Here is a 26352-nt window from a genome sequence, read left to right as displayed (position 1 = left end):
TGAATGACCTGGCATTAACTATTTGGAATCACAGAAAGGGTACTTGGGTGAGGGTAGTCAGCAGCAAATTTCTGTACCTCAGTACAGAGTCAACACCTTCAGGAGAGGAGGGAGCTTGTGAGTGTGCTCCTGGCACTGAGGGGAAGCACAAAGCAGAAAATCGTGGTCACATATGGATGGAAGATCCTGGAGAAAGTGAGCTCCCAGCATACAATCCCAGTAGGCAAAACCTCTCTGATGTGAACTGCAAAATTTAAATTGCATTTGAAGTTCACCCCTTATGTACCATTAGTCTTTTGGGACAAGTTAGGGCATTTGCGAAGCTATTGTGTTTGTCTAGAAACTTATATTTGAGTCATGGCATTGCTGTACCAAAGAAGTTGAAAATAAATTGACCAAAAGTAAAGCACAAAACAGCAGATGTTTGTAGTGATGAAAACAGCAATGCTGAACTTGTCTACAGTTGTTTACAGCCTCCTGTTCTTACTGTGTGTGCTGCCCTCTTTTAATACTGCTGCATGGCAAGTCCCAACTTGCACTAGGCAGCCTTCAGTGAAAGCATAAGGTTGAACAGGTCCATTCTTGTATAGTGTTATGTGAATGTTTTGTGTGCAATCTGAACTGAAACCAAAAGAAGGCTGAAACTGTCACTCAAGTGAACTATTGCTTCACATTCATAAACAAATCAAGAATCTGTAAATATTAATAAGACAGTTAATGTATTCTTTTCTATAACATTATTATACCTTGTAATCCTAATAATATGGAGCAATTAATAATGGCTTGTGTTATAAGTTTTTGCTGAGTAAAAATACAGCAAAGGAAACAAGATGGTTCCTCAGTACCTTAAAAAATGTATCTCAAACAGATGTTCCCCATGTGTTTTACGTTTGTTTACACCCATGTCTGTCCTTTTGAATTTGCAGCAGTACCTGATTGGTGAAACAGGGAGGACACCAAAAAAAAACATAAAACAGGCATCCGCCCCATTAAAAAGTGGTGACAGTGAAGGACCATGTGCCATTTCATCACAGTGACGCCATGCACAAATCTTAAGGTGGGGCATTTTGAAACAGTTTATGATATTGTGCCTTCTGTTTCCAACAAACAAGAAAGAATGGTTTCCCAAACCCTGATAAGTAAAGATGCCATATTTTTAAATCAGTTCCAGGTTCCCGTGAAACGTGAGCTTAGAATGGTCATAGGGGAAGTTTAAGACAACGGTAATCAACAGATGAAATGGGTTGCCTAGAAAGGTGTTTGAAGCCAGGACATTGGGCTCATTGAAGAAATGTCTAGATTCTGCAGTTTTATGTCCTATGGACCATATACATCAGAAACCAGGCTACAAAGGCTAAAGAACAGCAATTATGCTTATATTTCTAATAAGTTGCTTTTCCTCTTCTCTACTCTGGATCTGTAAATTGGCAAAGAACTATTCTTAACACTATTACCTCGTTGGTGGATAAATCCTAATTCAAGATATTAAATTTGATTATTTTCAATGGCTTGAAATCAATGCACATTAATAGAACATTGAATTAAACTTTATACATTATCCAAGCTGATTAAAAAGCCTCCACATACCTGATACAATGGGAAGGCAGTAGGTATGCTTTTCTAAAAGAATGAAGTCAAATAGACTGAAGAAGAAGAAAAAGGCAAAATACTGAGGATGCAGGAAATCTGAAACAAAAACAAAAAATGCTGGAAAGACTCAGCTGGGCTGACAGCATCTGTGGAGAGAAAGACAGAGCTAACGTTTCCAGTCCGCATGACTTCTTCAGAGCGGAAGAAGAACTTCGTCCGAATCAATCTATAATATGCAGACATTTTTTGGCTGTTGCTGAACTTGTTCTTGCCTATGAATTATATTTCATAGGCAGAAGTAAACTATTTTTCTCCCAAATTATTTAACATGTTTCCCACTTCCGTTATCCTGAAGGCGGAGTGTAGGTACTGAGCGCAGATATGGACAACTACAGAGTTGAAGATATTTTAACAGTATATGATGCCATATCAATCATCATATATTACCATATATTTCTTATATTGTATCTTATTAATATTGACCTGTCAGATTAAATAGTTTTTACACACAAAATATTTATACATAAATGCACCTTCGGAATGCTAAAATGTCTCAAAAATCATGTTTTGGTGTCCTCCCTGCAATTTTATCCCAGACACTGACAAAAATCATTGTCTTGTCCTGGCCACAGACATTTCAGGAATCCCATTTTTTCATGTGCCAAGAACACGGTGACAGCTGAGCTCTGACTGCAAAACAATCACACTTGGGAAATAAATATTTTCTTAGTTACACACAACTGCACTCCCATGTATGACAGGCTTTGTTTGAGTGGGTGGAGATGGTAATACTAAGGAATCCTCTCCATGCCTGTGATTTACAAAATACCAAACAATGGGATGGTTAACTTTTGACATCAAGGTTTTTCCTCGATTGTTCAACTGAACCAAATTAACTCATTTAACACCATTCAGAAATCACGTTTTCATCAGAAGTGTGTTCAAATGAAATATTATACTTGTTTATCATGTTGAAAAAAGCATGCATTTATATAGCACCTTTCACATCTCAAGATGTCCTAAAGCACTTCATAACCAGTGAGGCATTGTTGAGACGTAGTTAGCTTTTTATTGGAGACAAATATGACAGTCAATTTGGATGCAGCAAAGTCCCACAAACAGCAATGAGATAAAAAACAACACAATCTGTTTTAGCAGTTTCAGCTGAAATTTAAATATGACCTATTCTTCAAATAACTGTCATGTAATCTTATACATTCACGAGAGCTGAGCAAGGCCTTAGTTTAACAACATCTGAAGGATGGCACCTCAGTACCTCGCTGCAGTGGAACATCAATTAGACAATGTGCTGCTCTGAGAAAAGCCTTCCAGCCTTAAATTCAAAGAGTTTTGATTCTGCCTTTCTCTTGGCACGAAAAGCATCTTTTTTTAGAGGTGGGGCAAAAATCCGGCTGTTGCCTGCACAGCAAAATCAGAAAGACACAATCATTGTAAAGGCGAACAGAATGCTCCTGCAAAACAAAAATAAAAGTAACTGGAAAAAAACTCAGCAGGTCTGGCAGCATCTGCGGAGAGGAACACAGTTAACGTTTCGAGACTCTTCAACAGAACTAAGGAAAAATAGGAGAGGTAAAATATAAACTGGTTCAAGGGTTGGGGGGTGGGGGCGTCAGGTGGTTTGGGACAGGTAGAGCTGGATAGAGGGCCAGTGATAGGTGGAGATTGCCAAAAGATGTCACAGACAAAAGGACAAAGAGGTGTATGACAGCTTTGCTGCCAGACCTGCGGAGTTTTTCCAGCTATTTTTATTTTTGTTTTGGATTTCCAGCATCCGCAGTTTTTTTGCTTTTATCTGAATGCTCCTGCCTTAGTGTTGCTTCTGCTCACACGGGCAGGTGGAGGGATGCAGGAGATCCTACTGAGATACCGAGAAAACTGAAAGAAAAATCATTCCTATTACTGTGTGTAAACGACATATCAAACATTATAATATATACAGTTTTTTTTTAAAAAGCTGTTTATAATTTCACTATAAAATTGAACCGATCAGTTTCACTTTCGGACAACAGCCTGCACCGTTCACAATTAGCACTTTCCCAAACTGTTAACGCCATGTAGTCGCTGAGTAAATTTCCGCGACTCCTCCAAATCTAATCATAACATAATAATTAGAACTGAAACACTTTTTCTTGTAGTTTTATGTTTTTGTAGATGGGACGATGGGAGAGGATGTTTTCCCGGATCGAGCACCATCACAGATATAAGATAGACAGCAAACAGCCTGTTATGCACAAGCATATATATTCAGTAGTCAAGGCCAGCTATTACTTTTTAAAATGAGTACTCGTTGCTCCTTCAGCATAAACAGTGAGTTACACAGAGTAGTCAAAGAGCATTATGAATGAACTGTGGCAACTTATATCAAGTTACTGACCTTACTAATCACATTTCATCAGTCGCTCTGCTTATGTTATCTCCTACTTTGATAGTTCAAGCATTTTGTTCTAATGTAATATTCTGAAATAAACATGCTCATTCAATAAATTAAACATGGGAGCTCACATCCCCAGTGACCGAAAAGCATGAATGGTTATTTTAGGTATTGCTGAAAGCTTTTTAAGGACTAGCGTTTTGAAGCGGGTAGTTTACATTACAAGTTTACATTACATTTCAAAAACATGCATTTTCCGGTCTTTTGTTACTTATTCCCAGCTAAAGACTGAGAGGCATCTCATGAAAGAATTGTCCAAGATTTCACTTCTGATTCCCACTTGTTCCTTCACAACGGGGTATGAGCGCCGCCTGGTGAATTCTTGACACCAGCGCGCCGACCGTTCTCTCCTAATATGTAAATCAATTTTTAAAAAACCCTGTGCACAAATTAACCACCGCAGTCTATATAAATAGCCCAGACTCAATGTTTTTCAAACTGATGGGTGGGCATTGATTTCTGAAAGAACAATGAGATGTTTGCAAACATGTTCCTCACATTCGTGTGATTAATGTTATGGCCTGAATCCATCACACGTTAATGTGACCTATTTGCATTTTTCAAACAAACTGGTGCTTTCATCACGAAATATGACCTGTGGAGACAAAGCACTTTTGAATTGCGATCAATATTATCAGGAAAAGTGACACGATCCCGAAAACGTCGTAGAATTTTCTCGGTGCAAGCTGTTCTCCAACTTCTTGCGCTGCAGCAATCGTTCTGAGCGGCGCAGTGGGCACCAAGTCTTGACAACTGAGTCAGCAACATAGTTGATTAAGATTCTTTCATTCCAACCTAATTTCCGAAGGGCTTTATTACATTTAATTAGCAGAAGAAAGACTCGATTTTCAATCTTAACAGAATCTATCAAAAAACTAATCACTATCAGTATTACTTGGAACAGTATTTAAAACAGTTCTTGAGATTTTCACAAGTAAATTGGAGAATTATATGCTCAGTAATAACTTGTGAGGAGATGGTGTAGTGGTAATGTCACTGGACTAGTAATCTAAAGGCCCAGGCTAAGGCTCTGGTGACATTCAATTAATAAAATAAAATCTGAACTATAAAGCCAGTCTCAGTAATGGTGGCCATGAAACTATCATCGATTGTCACAAAAACCCATCTGGTTCATTAATGTCCTTAAGGGAAGGAAATCTGCCATCCTTACCTGGTCTGGTCTACATGTGACTCCAGATCCACAGCGATGTGGTTGAATCTTAACTGCCCTCTGAAATGGCCTAGCAAGCCACTCGGTTCAAGGACTATTAGAGATGGGCAACAAATGCTGGCCCTGCCAGTGACACCCTCATCCCATGAAGGAATAAAAAAATGGAGTCAAAATGGAAGGATGCTACCTGCTTTATTGCTTTTCACCAAATTACACCCCCAATGGATTGGTACCCCAGCTTCTAAAGGCATTTGACAAAGTTCCACATAAAGGATCTAAGCTTGGGGATTCTGAGCACTAGTTAGACTGAGGCAGCTAAAATTGGAGTGCTCCAGTCAGATCAAATCTTGAGATTATGTTTAGTTCTGTTTCCAAGATAGAGGGGAGACACTTAACCACAGAAACTTCTGCACAGACAAGTCATGCAGCTGATTCCTACCTTTCAAGGTCCAAATTATGAAGAAAGACCGGGTAAACTTGGCTATTCATCCTTGAAAGGACGTGATCGAGAGGTAAACTTTTTGGTATACATGATGAAAAATAGCATTGTTACAAATTTCATGTCTGTGTTAGATATTCTCTTAGACTCAGCAGCACTGATCTCTTTAAAAAGTGGCCCTGCCTCTTTACAGAATCCAGAATCACACTGTGCAAAAGAGACCCTTCGGCACATCGAGTCTGCACCAACACGTGAGAAACACCTGACCTACCTACGTAATCCCATTTACCAGCACTTGGCCTTGAATGTTATGACATGTCGAGTGCTCATCCAGGTACTTTTTAAAGGATGTGAGGCTACCTGCCTCCACCACCCTCCCAGGCAGCACATTCCAGACCGTCACCACCCTCTGGGTAAAAAAGCTTTTCCTCACATCCCACCTAAACCTCCTGCCCCTCACCTTGAACTTAAGCCCCCTTGTGACTGACCCTTCAACTAAGGGGAACAGCTGCTCCCTATCCACCCTGTCCAAGCCCCTCATAATCTTGTACAATCAGGCGTTTACTTTTATGGAGTCAAGGTGAGTAAATAGAGTTAAGGTACAGATCAGCTATGATCTACCTGAATGTTGGAATAGGTTCATGAGGCTAAATAGCTTACTCCTGTTCCTACAGTTCAACCTCCCAACATCTAATCATATGATAATGGGCCTACAATAAAAAAAACCTTGCTTAGTACTGTTATGCCACAATATGCATTTTTCCTCTTTATAAAATCAAATTACAGGACTCTGAGTGTTGGCAATTTGAAATAAAAACCGAAAGTGCTGGAAAAACTCAGCAGGTCTGGTAGCATCTGTGGGGAGGGAAACAAGGTTAAAGTTTGGAGTCTGAAGAAGAGTCATATATTGTCTCTCCACAGTTGCTGCCAGGCCTGCTGAGTTTTTTCAGCATTTTCTGTTTTTATAATGCATTTCTCCTACCCTATTTAGCAGGCTAAATACCACTTGTTTGACTAGTTTTCTCAGTAAATGTAATTGGGCCTATAATTAAGAAGGGAGCTTTCTTTCTTTAGATCTGACTTCCTCACCAAATCTTACTGACTTTTCCGGGTCTATACTTCTGTATTTTGTCCTTAACAGGGAGCCAATGATTTGCTCTCTGATCTTCCCCAGTTCTCTGTGTCTGGGGATTAACCAGTCAAAATTCCAATACACAGAAAAAACTGGTTTCAGCAGTCTTTTAGGTAGTGACAATCATTTTTATATAAAAAAAACACTTTTCACAGGATGTCCCAGAGTGCTTTACAGTCAATGACTTACATTTGAAATGTCTCTGTTGTAGGAAACACGGCAGCTAATTTTGTGCACGGCAAACTCCCACAAACAGTAGTGTGATAATCTGTCTGCCAGGACATCTAGTAGAATCTCTCTGTTTTTCTTTGAATAGTGCAATAGGATCTTTTGTGTCTATCTGAGAGGGCAGACAGGGCCTCGTTTTAACAATTCATCCAAAAAACAGCATCTACTACAACACAGCTCTCCCTCAGTACTGCACTAGAGTGTCAGCCTAGATATCATTCTCAAGTTTCTGGAATGGGACTTGAATTGATCATAACCTTCAGCACTGAGCCATGGCTGACCCCCATAGCCAGTCGCTGATACACAGTTTCTGTACATAGATACTTGGAGAAACACACAAAGGTTCTGTATCTAGTCAAAGGTACATGCACTCCTTGTATATAAACAGTCATGTGTACAGTCTTTGTATATGGGCATTGTTTTCTTTTACATTGCTTTTTTTGTATATGGGCAGACATTCATAGGAAAATGGTTGATTTCCTGCTTCTTAAGCACCAGATCTCAGTCTTCTATTTGTCTGTATGTCTTTGATAGCCACTGTTCATGTCCTTAGTGTTGACATTTTTCCTCATCTGATGGCTGAGCCCAGCATGTATAACCTCCCTCACAACCATATGTGGCTCTCAGGCTTCTCTTTTTTCATAGGGACATAACATAAGAGATAGGAGCAGGAGTAAGCCATTCAGCCTTTAAGCCTGCTCTGTCATTCTGTAAGATCATGGCTGATCTGACTGTGGCCTTAATAGCAGTTTCTTGCTTCCCCTGCCCCACCCACAACCCTTGAATCCCTTGTCAATCAACAATCTGTCTAAAACAAAAACAAAAATACCTGGAAAAACTCAGCAGGTCTGGCAGCATCTGCGGAGAGTACAGTTAACGTTTCGAGTTCATATGACTCTTCAACAGAACTAAGTAAAAATAGAAGAGAGATGAAATATAAGCTGGTTTAAGGTGGGAGTGGGACAAGTAGAGCTGGATAGAGGGCCGGTGATAGGGAAATAGCCAAAAGGACAAAGGGGTGTTGAAGCTGGTGATATTATCTAAAGAATGTGCTAAAAGCAGGACAAGCAAGATACAGATAGTCCTAGTGCGGGTGGGGTGAAGGAATCGAAATAGGCTAAAAGGTAGAGATAAAACAATGGATGGAAATACATTTAAAAATAATTGAAATAGGTGGGAAAAGAAAAATCTATATAAATTATTGGGAAAAAAGGGGGGATCGGAAAGGGGGTGGGGATGGAGGAGACAGTTCATGATCTAAAATTGTTGAACTCAATATTCAGTCCGGAAGGCTGTAAAGTGCCTAGTCGGAAGATGAGGTGCTGTCCCTCCCGTTTGTGCTGAGCTTCACTGGAACAATGCAGCAGGCCAAGGACGGACATGTGGGCATGAGAGCAGCGTGGAGTGTTGAAATGGCAAGCGACAGGGAGGTCTGGGTCATGCTTGCGGACAGACCAAAGCTGTTCTGCAAAGCGGTCACCCAGTCTGTGTTTGGTCTCTCCAATGTAGAGGAAACCATCTTGGGAGCAACAAATGCAGTAGACTAATTTGTGGGAAGTGCAAGTGAAATGTTGCTTCACTTGAAAGGAGTGTTTGGGCCCTTGGAAGGCGAAGAGAGGGGAAGCAAAGGGGCAGGTGTTGCACCTTCTGCGGTTGCATGGGAAGGTGCTGTGGGAGGGGGTTGAGGTGTAGGGGGGGTGATGGAGGAGTGGACCAGGGTGTCCTGGAGGGAACAATCTGTCTAACTCAGCTTTGAATATATTCAATGACCCTGCCTCTACTGCTCTATGGGGAAGAGAATTCCAAAGACTAAGGACCCTGTGAGAGAGGAAATTCCTCCTCCTCCGTCACCTAATCCGGCAATTTACCGCAGTGTTCCTTACCCGAGCCTTCGACATAATACTTAGAATAAAGGGTGACTTGGTAAACTGATGCCTCTGAAATGCAAGGATGAATAAATAAGACCACATGGTGCTGTGTTTAAGGCTGCACTTTAGACAGAGACATTGGCAGAGAGGCGCAGGGAAGTGAAATCACGTTTTAAATACAGTGGCTTCAACTTCGAATGTAAGGATGGCAGCGTTAGAACAGTGTTAAAACTTAAAGTTTGCGAGGAAAAGCGACTGCAATTGTTGCAGGAAAGCAACTGAAGACCGCAAAAGACCTTCACCGGCAACTTACGGCGTCCTGTTGCTGAGCAACGGCTGTAATTTGTGAGCAGGTCTCTGTGGGAGCTGTCAATCCAAGCAGGGTTACTCTGCTTTCAGCGCCGTTCACCGGGGCTTTGTGCAGTTTTATTTAACCTTCGCTCGCGTCCCCAAGGCACGCATTGCAGTGAACACTAAGCTCTGTAACTCCTGAAATGGCTTCTGCACAACATTGGGAAGGAAGACGCAGGCAATGGATTGTGGATAAAAGAATCAAGGCCCATCAGGTAGGGTTCTTTAGTAACATGCTCCTTAAGGCAAGGGCAGCATGTGCCATCTTGACAAACACCTGCAAGTGGTGATGCACCAAATAGACTAAGACTAACGATAACCAGAAGGGAAGGGCCCTTTTGATTGTATTGGCAAGTCGGTCACTTGTAACCCAGTCTTTCATTGCTAAGTGTGGGTTTCTCGCTATCTCCTGGTTGTGGGGTCGCCCTGCGATATCTTGCAACACTCAGCGAGCATGTCACTTGTTTATTGTGCTAACAGGCGCTAATAAAACTCTTGTCAGATTCTGGGCTAACCCAGTGTCCACATCACACCGGCAAAGGTTGGTTTTTAACAGGTGCAAATGCTGGGCATACACAACAGCGTCATCAACGTCCGATAGATAAAAATAAAAATCCCTGGAAAAACTCAGCAGGTCCGGCAGTATCTGCGGAGAGGGATACAGTTAACGTTTCGAGTTCATATGACCCTTCAACAGAAGAGTTTTGAGTTCTGTTGAAGAGTCATACGGACTCGAAACGTTAACTGTATCCCTCTCCGCAGATGCTGCCAGACCTGCTGAGTTTTTCCAGGTATTTTTATTCTTATTTTTCTTTTGGGTTTCCAGCATCCGCAGTTTTTTTGCTTTTAACGTCTGATAGATGATGGGTTAAAGTAAAGAGACTTGCACGTCTCATACTTAACTAGTTCTGACCGAAGATCTACACCATGGAACACTGGGCCGAATGGCCTTTTTCTGTGCAGTTCATGCTATATGTAACTCATATTATTTAAGACCAAAGTAAAAGCAAAATACTACGAATGCTGGAAACCTGAAATAAAAACAGAAAGCGTTGAAAATACTCAGCCGGTCTGGCAGCATCTGTGGAAAGAGAAAATAAAGTTAACGTTTCCCGTCCAATATGACTCTTCGGAACTATTTAAGACTGATTTTGTCTATGTTTTTCCAGCATCTTTTCATTTCTCCAACAGGGGGTCATCGGATAGCGACCAGTAATGGGAAATTTGACTTCTAACCTCGCCCACCCGCCACTCCATCACATATGTAACTGGATTAGCATAGATCAAGCCAAGCATTTCTTCATCATTATGGCTCAGTTCCTCATTGAGAGAAGCTCAGTCACACGGTGTGTTGAAGAATGCAGTTGTTAACGTCTTAATAGTTGTTTAGGTAGAAGTAGCTGTCTTTTTTAATTAAATATATTGAATTGTGAGCCGTGCTAGTGACGATGGTTCTTGGGGGTCTCATAGGCAACCGAAAGCTATTTGTTGACGCTGGTGGTTGAGAAATTTGTCTATTGCCGGCCTTGGTGAATCCTAGCAAGCTTTTGCTCCGTTTCCAGCAGATGTGCAAGATTCACGGGTCGAAAGTCCCAGCAGAAGAATAATTTTAAGAGTAACATGGCAGCATCTATTTGGTATAGAACGTGCAGGGACAAGTAGTTTACCTGTGTGCATTGTCCTCTAAGAAGCGGCTGCACCAAAATGCATAATACAGGGTTGCCAACCCTTTATGGATTGCCCTGGAGTCTCCAGGAATTGAAGAACAACCTCCCAGACGCTGCTGTGTGCAACCCTGGAGAAAAATCATCAGGGGGATATTAAAAAGGATTTTTTTGTCATTTTCTTTGAACGTTTCTCTTAACCAGATAGGAAAATATTGAAAATGGGGGAGGAGGGAAGCTGTTTGGCTGACAGTCAAGCATTATCCAATTGGGTAATGAGTCTTCTTGCTTTCCAATTGGTGTAGGAAGACAGTGTATTACAATAATGGATGTGTTGGCCGACTAATGGCTGGAGTGTGTGTGTGTGTGTGTGTGTGTGGGTGGGTGGGGGGGCGGGGGGGCAAGTTATATGATGAAACCTCCAGGAATATATTTAATCACAGATGGCAACCCTAATACTGAGATTTTAGCATTAAGCTAAGACCAGAGAATACTACCCGCTGCTGTCCTTGTCCCTTATCAATGAAAACTGTACACTCTCCAGGGCTGGTTTCTCGACATGATGTTTGACTAGTCCGTAATAATAAAATTTGACTTTGTTGTTACTGTTTCAGGATGAGCTTATAAAAAGGAAACAGCCTAAATCTTCAGATCAACCAACAACAAGCAAAGGTACAAAGGCAGTGAAGTATGTCATGTATAAACTTTAACTAAGATATTTCCCCTTGCATTAGCTCCGCTGGTTTTGTGTTACCTTTTACTCTGGTAAATGCTACTCGAAACTCGCCTATCCTGTTCCTCCTAAATTGCAATACTGTAAAGCTACACTCTCTCCCTCATTGCTTTATTCAGTGTTAAAATCAACATCATCTCACTGGTTGCTACTCTATCTTCTGTTCTGTGACAACATAAGTGTAGAATTCCTCATATCTCAGTTTTTCCTTCCTCCCAGAGTGGAACCATTTTAAAATCAAAACACAAGGTAACCCATTTGCTATTTGACTTGTCTTCTTTCCAATTCTTAGATTTTTAACCTACTTTCATCCATTTCCTTTAATACAAACCCTCTCTGGTGCTATATTTTCAGTTTCATGTTGCCATTTTCCCCATTCAATCCTGTCACTAGCGCAGGAAGACTGTTCCTCACTGTGCATGGTTGGTGTGTGGTTTGAGGGATCAGACAGTCGCAGATTCAGGTGTTGAGTCCTTGTGGCTGCTTTCCCCATATATCTCTGAATTGGTCCAGCTGCGAGACCAAGGATTGAGATGGTTTGAGTCAATTCAGATGTTTGGAGTTCATTGGGTTTACACAACAAAAATGGAGGTCAAATTTGGACCAAATTTACCATAAAAGGAACAGATGTTTTATAGCAATCAAAGTAGTAGCCTCACTCTGTGTCATCCTCCTGAAGACCTTAATGATTTAAAGTATGAGTTTGAGTTTTCCCAATTGCTTAATGAATAAGTGCACCAGGCAATGTTATACTAACCGTTATAGAGGAGAAAGCCCTCAGCTTCATTTTCAAGTCTGTGCAGACTTAACTGAACTGAACCAGGACAGGCGGTGGAACCTTACAGGTTCTGTGGCACAGAGTGGGGAGGTAATTAATTGGTGCTTCTACTCCTGGTCCACATCAGCTGGAAAGTGCGTGCATATGTGTGTGTGTGGACATCAAGTGGTTTATGATTGGGGGAGATGCACCCAAAGTCCAATAGCCTGTCAATATTTCCTATCCATGTTCACGCATGGAAAATGGCTACTTAGGCGAGGTGCCAGGAGCCGCAGTATCTTTTGAACCTCATGAGTTACGAATCAGTGATGTCAGGAGAGGAGAAAGGAGGCTAGGCAAGAAATGGTAAACTTCCAACATGTCACGGATATGAATGTAAAATTACACTGATTGAGATTTTCTCTTTTCCTGGAAGCTCCTGACCGGGAAATATCAACTGAAGATCAGACCCCTGGTTACAAACACATTAGAAGATACTCAGTAAGTGCTCTCATATCTATAATTTTGCTTTTTAAAAATTATTTCACATAATATGGGCATTGCTGGCTAGGCCAGCATTTATTGTCCATCCCTAATTGCCCTTGAGAAGGTGGTGGTGAGCTGCCTTCTTGAACCGCTGCAGTCCATGTAGGGTAGGTACACCCACAGTGCTGTTAGGGAGTGAGATCCAGGATTTTGACCCAGCGGCAGTGAAGGAATGGCGATATATTTCCAAGTCAGGATGGTGAGTGGCTTGGAGGGGAGCTTCCACGTGGTGGTGTTCCCATGTTTCTGAAGCCCTTGTCCTTCTAGATGGTAGTAGTCGTGGGTTTGGAAGGTGCTAAGGAGCCTTGGTGGGTTCCTGTAGTGCATCTTGTAGATGGTACACACTGCTGCCTCTGTGGATCGGTGGTGGAAGGCATGAATATTTATGGATGTTGTGCCAATCAAGCAAGCTGCTTTGTCCCGAATGGTGTGAACCTTCTTGAGTGTTATTGGAGCTGCACTCATCCAGACAAGAGGGGAGTATTCCATCACACTCTTGACTTGTGTCTTGTAGATGGTGGACAGGCTTTGGGGAGTCAGGAGGTGAGTTACTCGCCACAATATTCCTAGCCTCTGACCTTCTCTTGTAGCTACAGTATTTATATGGCTAGTCCGGTTCAGTTTCTGGTCAATGGTAACCTCTAGGATGTTGATAGTAGGGTATTCAGCGATGTTAATGCCAATGAATGTCAAGGGGCGATGGTTAGATTCTCTCTTGTTGGAGATAGTCAGTGCCTGGCACTTGTCTGGTGTGAATGTTACTTGCCACTTGTCAGCCCAAGCCTGGATATTGTTGCTGCATTTGGACATGGAATGCTTCAGAATCTGAGGAGTCGCGAATGGTGCTGAACATTATGCAATCATCATTGAACATCCCCACTTCTGACCATATGATGGAAGGAAGGTCATTGATGAAACAGCTGAAGATGATTGAGCCCAGGACACTACTTTGAGGAACCCCTGTAGTGACGTCCTGGAGCTGAGATGATTGACCTTCAACAACCACAACCATCTTCCTTTGTGCTAGGTATGACTCCAACCAGTGGAGAGTTTTCACCCTGATTCCCATTAACTCCAATTTTGCTAGACCTCCTTGATGCCACACTCGGTCAAATGCTGCCTTGATGACAAGAGCAGTCACTCTCTCCTCTGGGGTTCAGCTCTTATGCCCATTTTTGAACCAAAACTGTATTTAGGTCAGGAGTTGAGTGGCCCCAGCAGAAGCCAAACTGGGCATCAGTGAGCAGGTTATTGCTAAGCAACTGCCGCTTGATAGCACTGTTGATGACCCCTTCCATTACTTTACTGATCATCGAGAGTAGACTGATGGGGCGGTAATTGGCCGGTTTGGAATTGTCCTCCTTTTGTGGACAGGATATACCTGGGCAATTTTCCACATAGCTGGGTAGATGCCAGTGGTGTAGATGTACTGGAACAGCTTGGCTAAGGGCACAGAAAGTTCTGGAGCACAAGTCTTAGTACCATTGCCATAATATTGTCAGGGCCCAAAGCCTTTGCACTATTCAGTGCCTTCAGTCGTTGCTTGACATCACGTGCAGTGAATTGATTTGGCTGAAGACTGGCACCTGTGATGTTGGGGACCTCTGGAGGCCGACATGGGTCACCATTCGACACTTCTGTCTGAAGATTGTTGCAAATGCTTCAGCCCTATCTTTTGCTTTACTGTGCTGGGCTCCCACATCATGGAGGATGGAGATATTTGTGGAGCCTCCTCCTCCAGTGAGTTGTTTAATTGCCCATCACCATTCATGAATGGATGTGGCAGGGCTGCAGAGCTTAGAGCTGATCCATTGGTTGTGGAATCATTTAGCTCTATCACTTGCTGCTTATGCTGTTTGGAATGTAAGTAGTCCTCTGTTGTAGTTTCACCAGGTTGACACTTCATTTTTAGGTATGCCTGGTGATGCTCCTGGCATGCCCTCCTGCACTTTTCATTGAACCAGAGTTGATCCCTGGATTGGTGGTAATGGTAGAGTGGGGCATATGCAGGGCCATGAGGTTACAGATTGTGGTCGAGTACAATTCTGTTGCTGATGGCCCACAGCACCTCATGTCTGCCAAGTCGTGAGTTGCTAGATCTGTTTGAAATCTATCCCACTTAACACCGTGGTAGTGCCACACAACATGATGGAGGGTATCCTCAATGTGAAGACGAGACTTTGTCTCCACAAGGACTGTGCGGTGGTCACTAATACCGATAGTGTCATGTACAGATGCATCTGCGGGAGGCAGGTTGGTGAGGATGAGGTCAAGTATGTTTTTCCCTCTTCTTGGTTCCCTCACCACCTGCTGCAGACCCAGTCTGGCAGCTATGTCCTTCAGGACTCAGCCTGCTCAGTCAGTAGTGATGCTACAGCGGCACTCTTGGTGACAGACATTGAAGTCCCCCACCCTGAGTACCTTCTGCAACCTTGCCACCCTCAGTGCTTCCTCCAAGTGATTTCAACATGGTGGAGCATTGCCTCATCAGCTGAGGGAGGGTGGTATGTGGTAATCAGCAGGAGGTTTCTTGTCCATGTTTGACCTGATGCCATGAGACTTCATGTAGCCTGGAGTCCATGTTGAGGACTCCCAGGGCAACTCCCTCCTGACTGCGTACCACTGGACATATCCATTGATGGTAATGATGGTGCCTGTGACATAGTCTGTAAGGTATGGTTCTGTGAGTTTGACTCTGTTAGGCTTTTGGATAATCTGTGGGACAGCTGTCTTAATTTTAGCACAAGGCCCCAGAGGTTAGTAAGGAGGACTTTGAAGGGTCGACAGGGCTGGGTTTGCTGTTGTCGTTTCCGGTACTTAGGTCAATGCCAGGTGGTCCGTCCAACTTCATTTGTTTTTGTTGACTTAATCGTGGTTTGATACAACCAAGTGGCTTTAAGACAATTTTTGAGGGCAGTTAAGAGTCAACCACGTTGCTGTGGGTCTGGAGTCACATGTAGGCCAGACCAGGTAAGGATGGCAGATTTCCTTCCCTAAAGGACATTAGTGACCCAGGTGGGTTTTTATGACAATGGTTTCATGGTCACCATTACCAAGGCTAGCTTTTTTAATATCAGATTTATTTAACTCTTTGGTCCTTTTAAAAAAAGAGCATTCAAAGCTCATTTTAATGCAATACATAATCAAGATATGCTATCAATTAGCATCCAAGCTTTTTGTAGAGAATTTTTATATTGTAGCCAATAGCAATGTTTTTTTGTCTCTCACTGCATTACTCTGCTCAATATATTACTCCTCAGCCAGTAGACTCGCTGGTTCCATTGCCTGTACCATTGCTTGCAACAAGTTTCCTCTGATTTACCCCTCCCCACCTTTCTTGTGGGGAAGAACCCTACCAAAGCTCAGTGTATGACAGTCATGATTGCCACTTCGCTGTAGGGACAATGGCTGGCACACACGTATATCCTGTACACATATAATTGGTGCGATGTAGCACTCTGCTATATCATTGAACCGCCTTCAATTAATTAGTTATTTCTAAAATAGCCAAACTGCTTTTTTCTCTCATGTATCAAAATAACAGAAGCAGCAATCATTTAAAGCATTTCTTAACGGGACTGTACATTCTGCAAGTACACATTTAACCAGCAGATTATTTTAATATGGTAGGAGTGTAAGTACTCAGAGTGCAGGCTCCATGCACAAATCTGAATTATAAGCTGTGCTATATACATGGTTTAGACAGGGACAAAACTAGCACTTTTGGGTTTGTATTTGGGATAATCAGATCTAGTAACTTTAGAACTTTATTAACACATTATTGTATGTGTATATATATTATATTTATGAGTGTATGAATCCTCAGATTTTCCTGTGAGCTTTTTCAGTAAGTATCTGAGCTATAAAGACGAGACCTGTTCCCTGATGGATACTGATTCAGCTGATCTCAGCTAAGGCAGCACTGGGGAAGTACAGTTGATTAACTAGGGGAAAGTTGGACATGGTCCCTGCCCACCATGTAGCAACCCCTACTGAAATAGATATGTTGAGTTAAAGCAGAATCTAGCTCAGTGTGATGACTACATAGTCACGTAGCCTGCAGGATCTCCCATAAATAAAGGAGGGCACCTGAGACCAATGAAACTATACCATCAGCAAGGGGTCAATACATTCTGTGACAGGAAGGGATTTAGAGAAAAAAAATTGGGGCAGAGATTTAAAAACCTTGCTCAAATGTGGAATGTATGCACTTAATAAACAAAACATTTATATGATACAGATTTAAATCCACCATAGGTGGTTGGTCACTTCTGAAGCAAAATCAATGGACAAATTGGCTATGCCATTATTGTTAAAATATTTGACTCAAAAACTTTTATTAGTGTTGAATGGCAAGATATGTTTTAAGTTAGCCACTAAGGTATCGTGGACCAATGTATTTGGACTCCACCTGGAGCACTGCAATTTCTATGTGGTGAATGGCATGCCTGATGAGTAATTTATAAATACAGTGTAAGTTTATTTGGGAAAATTGTGGTTACTAATAATTGTTTACTACTATCATAATGCATCTCCACCCAGCAACTTATATTTAAGCCAACCCTTTCAGCTTAAATTCATAGCAAAAAGACAAGCTTCCATATATACCCTGCTTCTGTGATGTGGAAACTTGAACCCTTCCTGTATTGTGAATGGGAAAGCCTTCCACGGAACTAATAATTATTCTGTTACCATTGGATTATGTAGCAGAGGCTATGCAGGCTGCTTACAGTATTGCCCTGTCTACTACGAAATGTGCTACTGATCTACTCACGCTCATTCTGGGACTGTAACTATGACATTTTTTTAAACTGTCAGTTTCTCCCCCAAAGCTAGATGTTTGCTTCAATATTTTACTGCACTGTTTTGACCAAATGGATATCTGTAGTCCATGTGAGGGGTCAGTTACCAGGGGGCATAGATTTAAGGTGATTGGTAGAAGGATTAGAGGGGACATGAGGAATAACATTTTCACCCAGAGGGTGGTGGGCATCAGGAATTCACTGGCTAAATCGAGCTTTAAAGCTCAACTCATTTAAAAGGTACCTGGGTCTGCACCTGAAATGCTGTAACCTGCAAGGCTACGGACCAGGTGCTGGAAAGTGGAATTAAAAGTGAGCGGCTAGTTTATTTTTTTCTCTTCTGTTGGCCGGTGCAGACATGATGAGCTGACTGGCCTCTTTCTGCACTGTAACTTTTCTATGGTTCTATGAACCATGGAACCTGTGAAGAAAGCACAGCTCCATCATGTCGCTAACATATCTAAATTTATGTCTTCTTATATTAGCACAGCCTGACAAAAAATAGCCAATTTAAAGTTGATACACTTTTAAGACTTTGGTTTTTGTAGGAAAATACCTCATGCAAAAACGGGTCTTGGTATATCAACATGTATGGAGGTTACTTGATGCAGCCATGTGTATATAAGTTAATGCTATCTCTCGTTAATAAATATGGTTAAGTATCCATATCAGACACTCAGTCACTGGATCCACAAGAGAAGGAATGTTGTTTGATATGAAAGTTTGCCTTCAAAAAGAAGCAAATCACCAGTGTGACAGCTAGTCATATCCTATCTACTTGAATGATAGGCTTAATTATTACCTTAGTGGAAAATAACTTATTGATCTTGGGTGTTCAAATCTTCCTTTGGATTTCAAAGATAATTCAAGGAGTTGCAGGTTTTCTATGTGCTGCAGGTGTGACTGTTTTCTGAACTAGGAACTCAGTTAAAAGAACCTGGAAAGGACACAGATATTGAAAGTCTATTTCCAGACCCTTCAACAGTCTGTGGGTCAAGCCTTATGTTGCTGATTATCTGCTGAATTCTTTCACTTCTGTGAAATTACCTTACTAGCAGATACATTTGGCTGTTCCAATCTTAAACATTAGTGTGACAGCCTTTTGGAGTGAAGAGGGGAGCATGATGGGTCCCCCACACAATCTCTGGTGTGAAATATCAAGGTGAAAGGGTTATTGTTCAACTGCACCTTCATGACATGCATGAGAATGTACATTTCAGTTCGTAGTTATAGTATCATAGAGGTCTACAGCACAGAAAAAGGCCCTTCAGCCCATCGAGTCTGCGCCGGTCAAACAAGTTCCTAACTATTCTAATCCCATTTTCCAGCACCAGGCCCATAGCCTTGTATGCCATGTGGCATCGCAAGTGCACATCCAAATACTTCTTAAATGTTATGAGGGTTTCTGCCTCTACCATCCTTTCAGACAGAGAGTTCCAGATTCCCACCACTCTCTGGGTGAAAAAATTCTTCCTCACATCCTGTCTAAACCTCCTGCCCCTTACCTTAAATATATGCCCCCTGGTTACTGATCCCTCCACCAAGGGGAAATGTTCCTTCCTGTCTACCCTATCTATGCCCCTCATAATTTCATACATCTCAATCATGCCCCCCCCCACCCCCCCGCCAATCTCCTCTGCTCCACAGAAAATAACCCCGATCTATCCAATCTCTCCTCATAACTAAAACTCTTCAGCCCAGGCAACATCCTGGTAAATCTCCTCTGCACTCTCTCTAGTGCAATCACATCCTTCCTATAATGCAGATTCCAGAACTGCACGCAATACTCTAGCTGTGGCCTAAGCAGCATTTTATACAGTTCCAATTATCTTTGAAATCCAAAGGAAGATTTGAACACCCAAGATCAAGAAGTTATTTTCCACTAAGGTAATAAGCCAATCATTCAAGTAGATAGGATATGACTAGCTGTCACACTGGTGGTTTGCTTCCTTTTGAAGGCAAACTTTCATATCAAACAACATTCCTTCTCTTGTGGATCCAGTGACTGAGTGTCTATACCTTGCCTAATAAAGCCAAGTATCCCATATGCCTTCTTAACCACCTTAACTACCTATCCCGCACACCAAGGTCCCTCTGATCCTTGGTACTTTCCAGGGTCCTTGTTTGTCCTGCCCAAGTGCATCACCTCACATTTATCTGGATTAAATTCTATTTGCCACCGATCAACCCATCTGATCAGCTCGTCTATATCCTCCCGTAACCTAAGGCTATCCTCCTCACTACTTATCACCCCACCAATTTTCACGTCATCTGCAAACTTACTGCTCAACCCTCCTACAGCTGACAAAGGCTTGCTATGGAACTGCCCTTTTACTTGAACCTGTATCAAGAGTGTTGTGAGAGAACCAAAATAATATATACAGATTAAAAGAAAAGCTCATTAAGTATGTTAAACATTAAAGCATAGACCTTGACATAAAGGTCTTGCCTGTTTAAATGAATTCCATTATGATTTATATATGCTCTGTTCCTTTTTGTGCTTTAGTCCACAGACTATAATCAACAATGGTGAAGAATTGAACCATCCGTCAGGCATCATAGCCTCCAGATAATGAAACCCTTCCCTCCAACTGAGAAAAGTTCTGTATGTTTTAGACAGTACCAGGATGCAAAATAGTACAGATTGTTACATTCAGCTTGTTGAACAACCTCAGGACCAGTCTAAAAAGCTCAAGCAAATAAAAGCTTTTCAACATTATTCATTATTTGTCAGCTGTCAGCACAATGCTTCTCTCTTTCCTTTTCAATTACCTAGGGTTCTGTTATTAGAACTGTTTTTGTGTAATCCTGAAAGTTATTATATATCTCCATACCCCTGTATGAGCCCTTGTAAACAAGTCTAGGAGGTGTATAGCAACATATTTTAAAACATATTTTCCTTCCTCTTGATCTGCTCCTTTGCAGCACACACTATTCCCAGGTTTGGTTAACAACTCTCTCAAACCATTTGCTCAAGTTGCTCGAAAATAGTCCCGACTGACTTCTGGATTCGAATCACCGTATGCAGTATTATTAGTAAAGATTCCACTAACAAACCCATAAGAAACAGATCAACTTCTATGAGAACAAAAGAGGAACTTTATCCAAGTATATTTGCATGTTTATTCCCACTTTTCCACATCACTGTTTCAGTGTTCTTCATTTCTTCCTTTCCGTTATTGTGATGAATGCTCTTTGCCTGCATATTATAGAATAGCTGAAATTGGGAACTTACCAGTGAGGAATTGTGCACACAAGTTCGTTGTGCAAAATGGTATGTTACATTATTTGCTATTCTTTAATAATGTTGATGTTGGATGTTAGCCACTCAGGGAGATTAGCATTTATATATTAGTACCATGATGTTTACGTAGCTCTCATTTAAAGAGGAGCTGTGTTGTCAGAGTAGTAAAAGCAAGATGTTGGCATTCTTGTTGATGTTATGTAGTTCTCTGTAAGTTTCCAAATTTTATGCTTTGGTCAAGGGAATCACAAATTGTGTGAATTGTTTTGGTGATGCAATGAAGCTCTACTCCAGCAACAGTGGGTGCATTAACTATGTAGCCTTCCCCAGTTGGGTGTCATGAAGAGGCACGTTTTGACAGTGCTGTGTTCTGATCAAATGCGTAACACAAAAAGTGCCAGGATATGCAATTGTAACCCACATGTATTGCCATAATCATCTGAGGATATAATTAGATTTAATCATCATAACTCGAGGTTAGGGTTAAATTATTTGTGGTTCAAACAAAAAAATGTAGTTCTTATTCAACTGGGGCCCTTAGAACACATCATGCCTCTCAGCTCCTGCTAGCATCTAAGATCGCCATGTTTGAATCCCTCCAATCAGACTTCTGCCCTTCTATTGCACAAAAATGGCTCTTATTGTCACAAATAATATCCTATGTGACTATGACAAAGAAAAACTATCTCTCCCCATCCTTCCTGACCTGCCTGCAACATTTGACAGTTGACCACACCATCCTCCTCCAATGCCTCTCCATTGTCACCCAACTGTGCGGGCTGCTTTTGCCTGGTTCTATTCTTACCTGTCAAAACAAAGCCAGAGTATCACCATCAATTATATATTTCCTGCTCCTATGCTGTTATTTCCGGTATCCCCATAGGATTTAATCCTTGGACTCCTCCTAATTCTCACCTGCATGCTGCTCCTCTGTGACATCACTTGAAAGTTTTCACATGTTTGCTGATGACACCCAGCTCTACCTCACTGCCACCTCTCACAGCTCCTTCACTGTTACTAAATTATAAGGCTGCTTGTTCGATATCCAGTACTGGATGAGCAGAAATTCCCAATTAAATATTGAGAAGATTAAAGCCATTGTCTTCAGTCCCCACCACAAACTGTGTTCTCCAGCTACTAACCCCATCCTTCAACTGTCTCAGACTGAGCCAATCTGTTCACAAATTTAGTGTCTTATATTACCCTGGGTCAAGCTTCTGGCCATCTATCTGCAAAGACTACCTATTTCACTTCCATAAAATTGCTCAACTCAGCCCCTGCCTCAGTTCATCTGCTGTTGAAACCCTTTCATGCCTTTGTTACCTCTCCTAGTCCTGTAACTGTCAGATCTCTGCAGTCATGTTTGTAAGAGCATCTTGAGCATCCCCGATTTTAATTGCTCCACCAGTAGTCACTATGCCTTCAGCCACCTGGGTGCTGAGCTCTGGAATTCTCTCCCTAAACTTCTCTGGCTTACTAGCTCTATTTAAGACACTCCTTAAAACCTACCTCTTTGACTAAGCTTTTGGCCATTTGATCTAGTGTCACCTTAAGTGGTGTATTATGGAATTTTCTTTTGTAAGGCCCCTGTGAAACTCTTTGGGATGTTTTATATTAAAGGCATTATATAAATACAGGTTGTTGTTGTAAGGAACACCAGCAGCCATGAAAGCATTCTAAGCCTGGGACCTACCATTAGAAGGTAATCTGAATTTGAAGGAGTTTTTGAATTTGATAAAAAATCAAAACTAAATCCAAATGGGAATATATGCATTGATCCTTGATTGATTTGTGTGTCCTATATCGAATTGGCAAGTTTTGTTACATCATTTGAGAGAATTACATCCATTTGCCACCAGGGGAAGCATGGGCAATTGGAATTGATGATACATGCAAACCCCTTTTTATCCAAGGTGGTAATATTTAATTTTCTCTTTCCCTTTAATCCTCCTAACCCATTTCAAAATCAGTAATTTGTAAGTGAAATGTTGAGTATTAATATCTGAGTCACCACAGTCCTGTCTGAGTTACCATGCAACTGATTTCCATTAGTTACAAATTACTATGCATTTATATTAATTCAACCTCACAAAGAAACTTCAGTTAACCTTTAATTAGCAACAAAGCCATAATTACAAGACAATCCATTTGAAAACTTAGGGCAATACCAATCTAAAATAATGCTCAAGTGTGATACACCACTTTTCACAGAACTCATTACATTAAAAATAACATTTTATCATTAGGTACAGTTAATTTGTACATCAAAAAAAATCAGTAAGCAGTAATCTGTTTGGTATGCACATTGGTTAGTGGCAAAGAATGAACACAAAGTATGTTTCCCAAACTTACAAACAGGTGGCATCATTAACACCAGCACTTCATTTTTCTAGTTTCTTTGGACTTCAGGAGCATGGTTAACATGTTAAAATATCATTGGGTTACACATGAATAGAGGCGCAATGACATGACTGGTGATGCAATGATGTCATGCCATCAACTATTAGCACTGGAAATTACTTCATAATCTGAACAAAAATTAAATGACAAGAGTACAAACCCTGCACTTAAAGTTTTCACGCTAGGTGACACACAGTGCCCAATTCAGGGCTAGCTTTTGCTAAGCAGCAGTTAGAGAGTTTTCAGGACAAGATGTTCTACACCAAAATGTGGAGTACCTCTCCCAATGCACTGATAAGTAAAACTGGGAAATTCCATGAATCAGTTATCTAGTTGACACTGATAAACTAGCTGCCTTAGTCCTCATCACTTATTACTTAGTTAACCATCAAAATCTCAAGCCCACTGTTTGCCTCGATTACTAACTAGAGCTTTAAACTTTCCTTCCATTGAATTGAAGAATTAATTCAGAATAGCTAATTAAACCTTTTCTCACTGCAGGAGAAGTGGTTTACCAACTGTAAATTAATAACAGTTTGTGTTTATCCCGTGATTTACCAGTAATACAGACTGAAGACACTAATTGCAATGAGGCAACATATTTCACAGGCTTAATTAATTATCATGGGCTGCCTTGAAAGGTGTCTTTAGAATGCTTAATGACGTGGAATAATGATACCTATGAAGGAAGTACAAAATTGAAACTTAATCCAGTTCAGATCACATTGTAAAGCAGCAGAACAAAGCTAATATTCACCTGAAGCTCGGGATTAAATTTAGGTTTTAATCCACTGCTTAATTTCTGATATTGTACATTTAAAAATGTGACTACAGATGTGTAAATAAAATTAAGTTAACTGCATTTCATTTTTATTACAGTTGCTTTATTTATATTAGGTGCCATTTTGGGGAGCAGTGCAAGCCCAAATAATATGCAGTAAGGTCTTGTGGTGTGCAGTAAGGTCTTGTGCCTATTATCTCACTGCCACCGGTTTATCCATAAATAATGAGTAAAATACAATGCACAGTAAATCTCTAAAATAACATGCTAATTACAAAACATTTTTCATTAGTCAGTTCTCTCAAATCTAAAACATACAGTGGATAATGGAGGTGTCAACTAAATTAATTGAAGTACATAGTTTAACATAGTTCAGTCACTAATGTTAGCATGCATATCCAAGCAAGTTCTCAAATGCTTCCCTTTCTCTCCTTCAATTTGCTGAAGATTCTGACTAGGGAAAGTTCCCTAAGTACCCTCTCCAAGAGAGTAAATAGTGGAGGATTATTCAAATATGGAGGCCAGGCTCTCCAAGCCTGATCTAAGCCCATCATTTGCAGTTACTAGCAGGAGTTGGTAGATTGTAATCAGGAACTCACATAAAATTCATTTATCTAGCACAGGGGCATTGAGGCTACCTGTACCATGTCAAATGCTGCCAATGCTCAGATGGACACAGACCAGAAACTGAATCTGACACTTTCCTGGTCTGCATAGCTAAATACCATTTTAAGTCATGAATTTACTAACAGAGGCATGTCTATGAGTAACTTACTCTCATTTCTTCTATCACAGACATTGGTTCTCAAGTTGTGTGTCTAGAGCCTTTCAAATTTGCACACCACTTCTCAATTTGTTAGTTATAATTGTGTAGAATCAAGCATAAAAGTTAATTATGAGCAGGATCTTCTGGGTTGGTGAGCTGGGGCGGGGCCCGCATAAAATGATGCGGGATGAAGTTGGGTGGAACTCCCGACATCACCCCGTGTCATTTCCATTTTCAGGTTGGCGGGGGCGCAGCCAAGTCAGCTGCGCACCCGTTGACCTGTCAACGGCCTATTGAGGCCATTGAGAAACTAATTAAAGTCATTAATGGACCTGCTTGTCCAACCTTAAGGTTGGCGGGCAGGCCAGGAGACCTGGCGGGCTTCAGAGAAAGCATGAAACCTCATCCAAGGGCGGGATGAGGTTTCATCAAGGTTTTTACATTTTTAATAAAGGTTTCAAATAAAGTTATGGACACCTCCTGACTCATGTGACAGTGTCATATGAGGGGAGATGTCAGGGAAATTTTTTTATCATTTGTATTGCAAATTTTAATTCGAAGCTGATCCCCCTGAGGCAGCACTTAGCCTCAGGGAGATCAGTGTGCTCTTTCGCGCACATGCGTGAAAAAGCGCACTCCTAGGAGAGAGAAATCCCCCCCCCTCCCCACCTGCACAGGGAGCACATAGTGCTTCTTGGTAGACGTCACGCTGGGCAGGCCTTAATTGGCCTCAAGTGGGGGCGCCGATCGGAAATGCACCCGGTCTCGCACTCCCCTCCCCCTTTTGGAGGGGGGGGTGGATTTTTCCCTATATACACTTATACAGAAAGAGTCACAGCACAATTAATTACAGCACATTGTCATGTCAATGTGTGCTAACATTTTTTGCACACAAGCTATTCTTCTCACTTCACTGTCACTGGGTCAAGATCCTGGAACTCCCTCCCTAATAGGACTATGGCTGTACCTACACCACATGAGCTACAGTGGTTCAAGAAGGCAACTCACCACCATCTTCTCAAGGGCAACTGGGATGAGCAATAAATGCTGGCCTTGCCAGCAATGCTCACGTCCCATGAATAATAATAAAAAAAAATGAAAGATGAGGAGACAAGTATTCCACAGTAATACAAAGAAAAAATGTTATGGCAGAAGTTCAAAATACATTTAACATTTTATGTTTGTGGTTGTAGATGATGTATCATTGTGGATAATGTCAGTTATATTAAAGGCTATTGCTAACAAAATATGATGTCCTTACATCACATAATAACAAAACTTATATGTACGCACCATGAGTGAAACAAACCCATTACACAAAAGTGATCATATTGCCAAATAAAAAAGCGAGGAATCTCAAAGTATATACTAAGTGCCTTCACATTCAGGAAATTTTAGTAAATTGAGGTAACAGAGCACACTATTTAT

At 41.3% G+C, this 26352-nt stretch overlaps 1 long non-coding RNA gene across 1 annotated transcript; it reads left to right on the top strand.

Moving 5' to 3' along the window:
• Nucleotides 1-9333: 9333 nt before the first annotated feature.
• Nucleotides 9334-12886, top strand: LOC121294063. The gene is made up of 3 exons (XR_005946688.1): nucleotides 9334-9446; nucleotides 11510-11567; nucleotides 12822-12886. It is a non-coding gene; the product is annotated as an uncharacterized LOC121294063 (long non-coding RNA).
• Nucleotides 12887-26352: the final 13466 nt, after the last annotated feature.

This window comes from Carcharodon carcharias, chromosome 23 (assembly GCF_017639515.1).
Source record: "Carcharodon carcharias isolate sCarCar2 chromosome 23, sCarCar2.pri, whole genome shotgun sequence".
In the NCBI taxonomy this organism is placed as follows: Eukaryota; Metazoa; Chordata; class Chondrichthyes; order Lamniformes; family Lamnidae; genus Carcharodon; species Carcharodon carcharias.
This window is presented reverse-complemented; position numbering and strand designations above follow the sequence as displayed.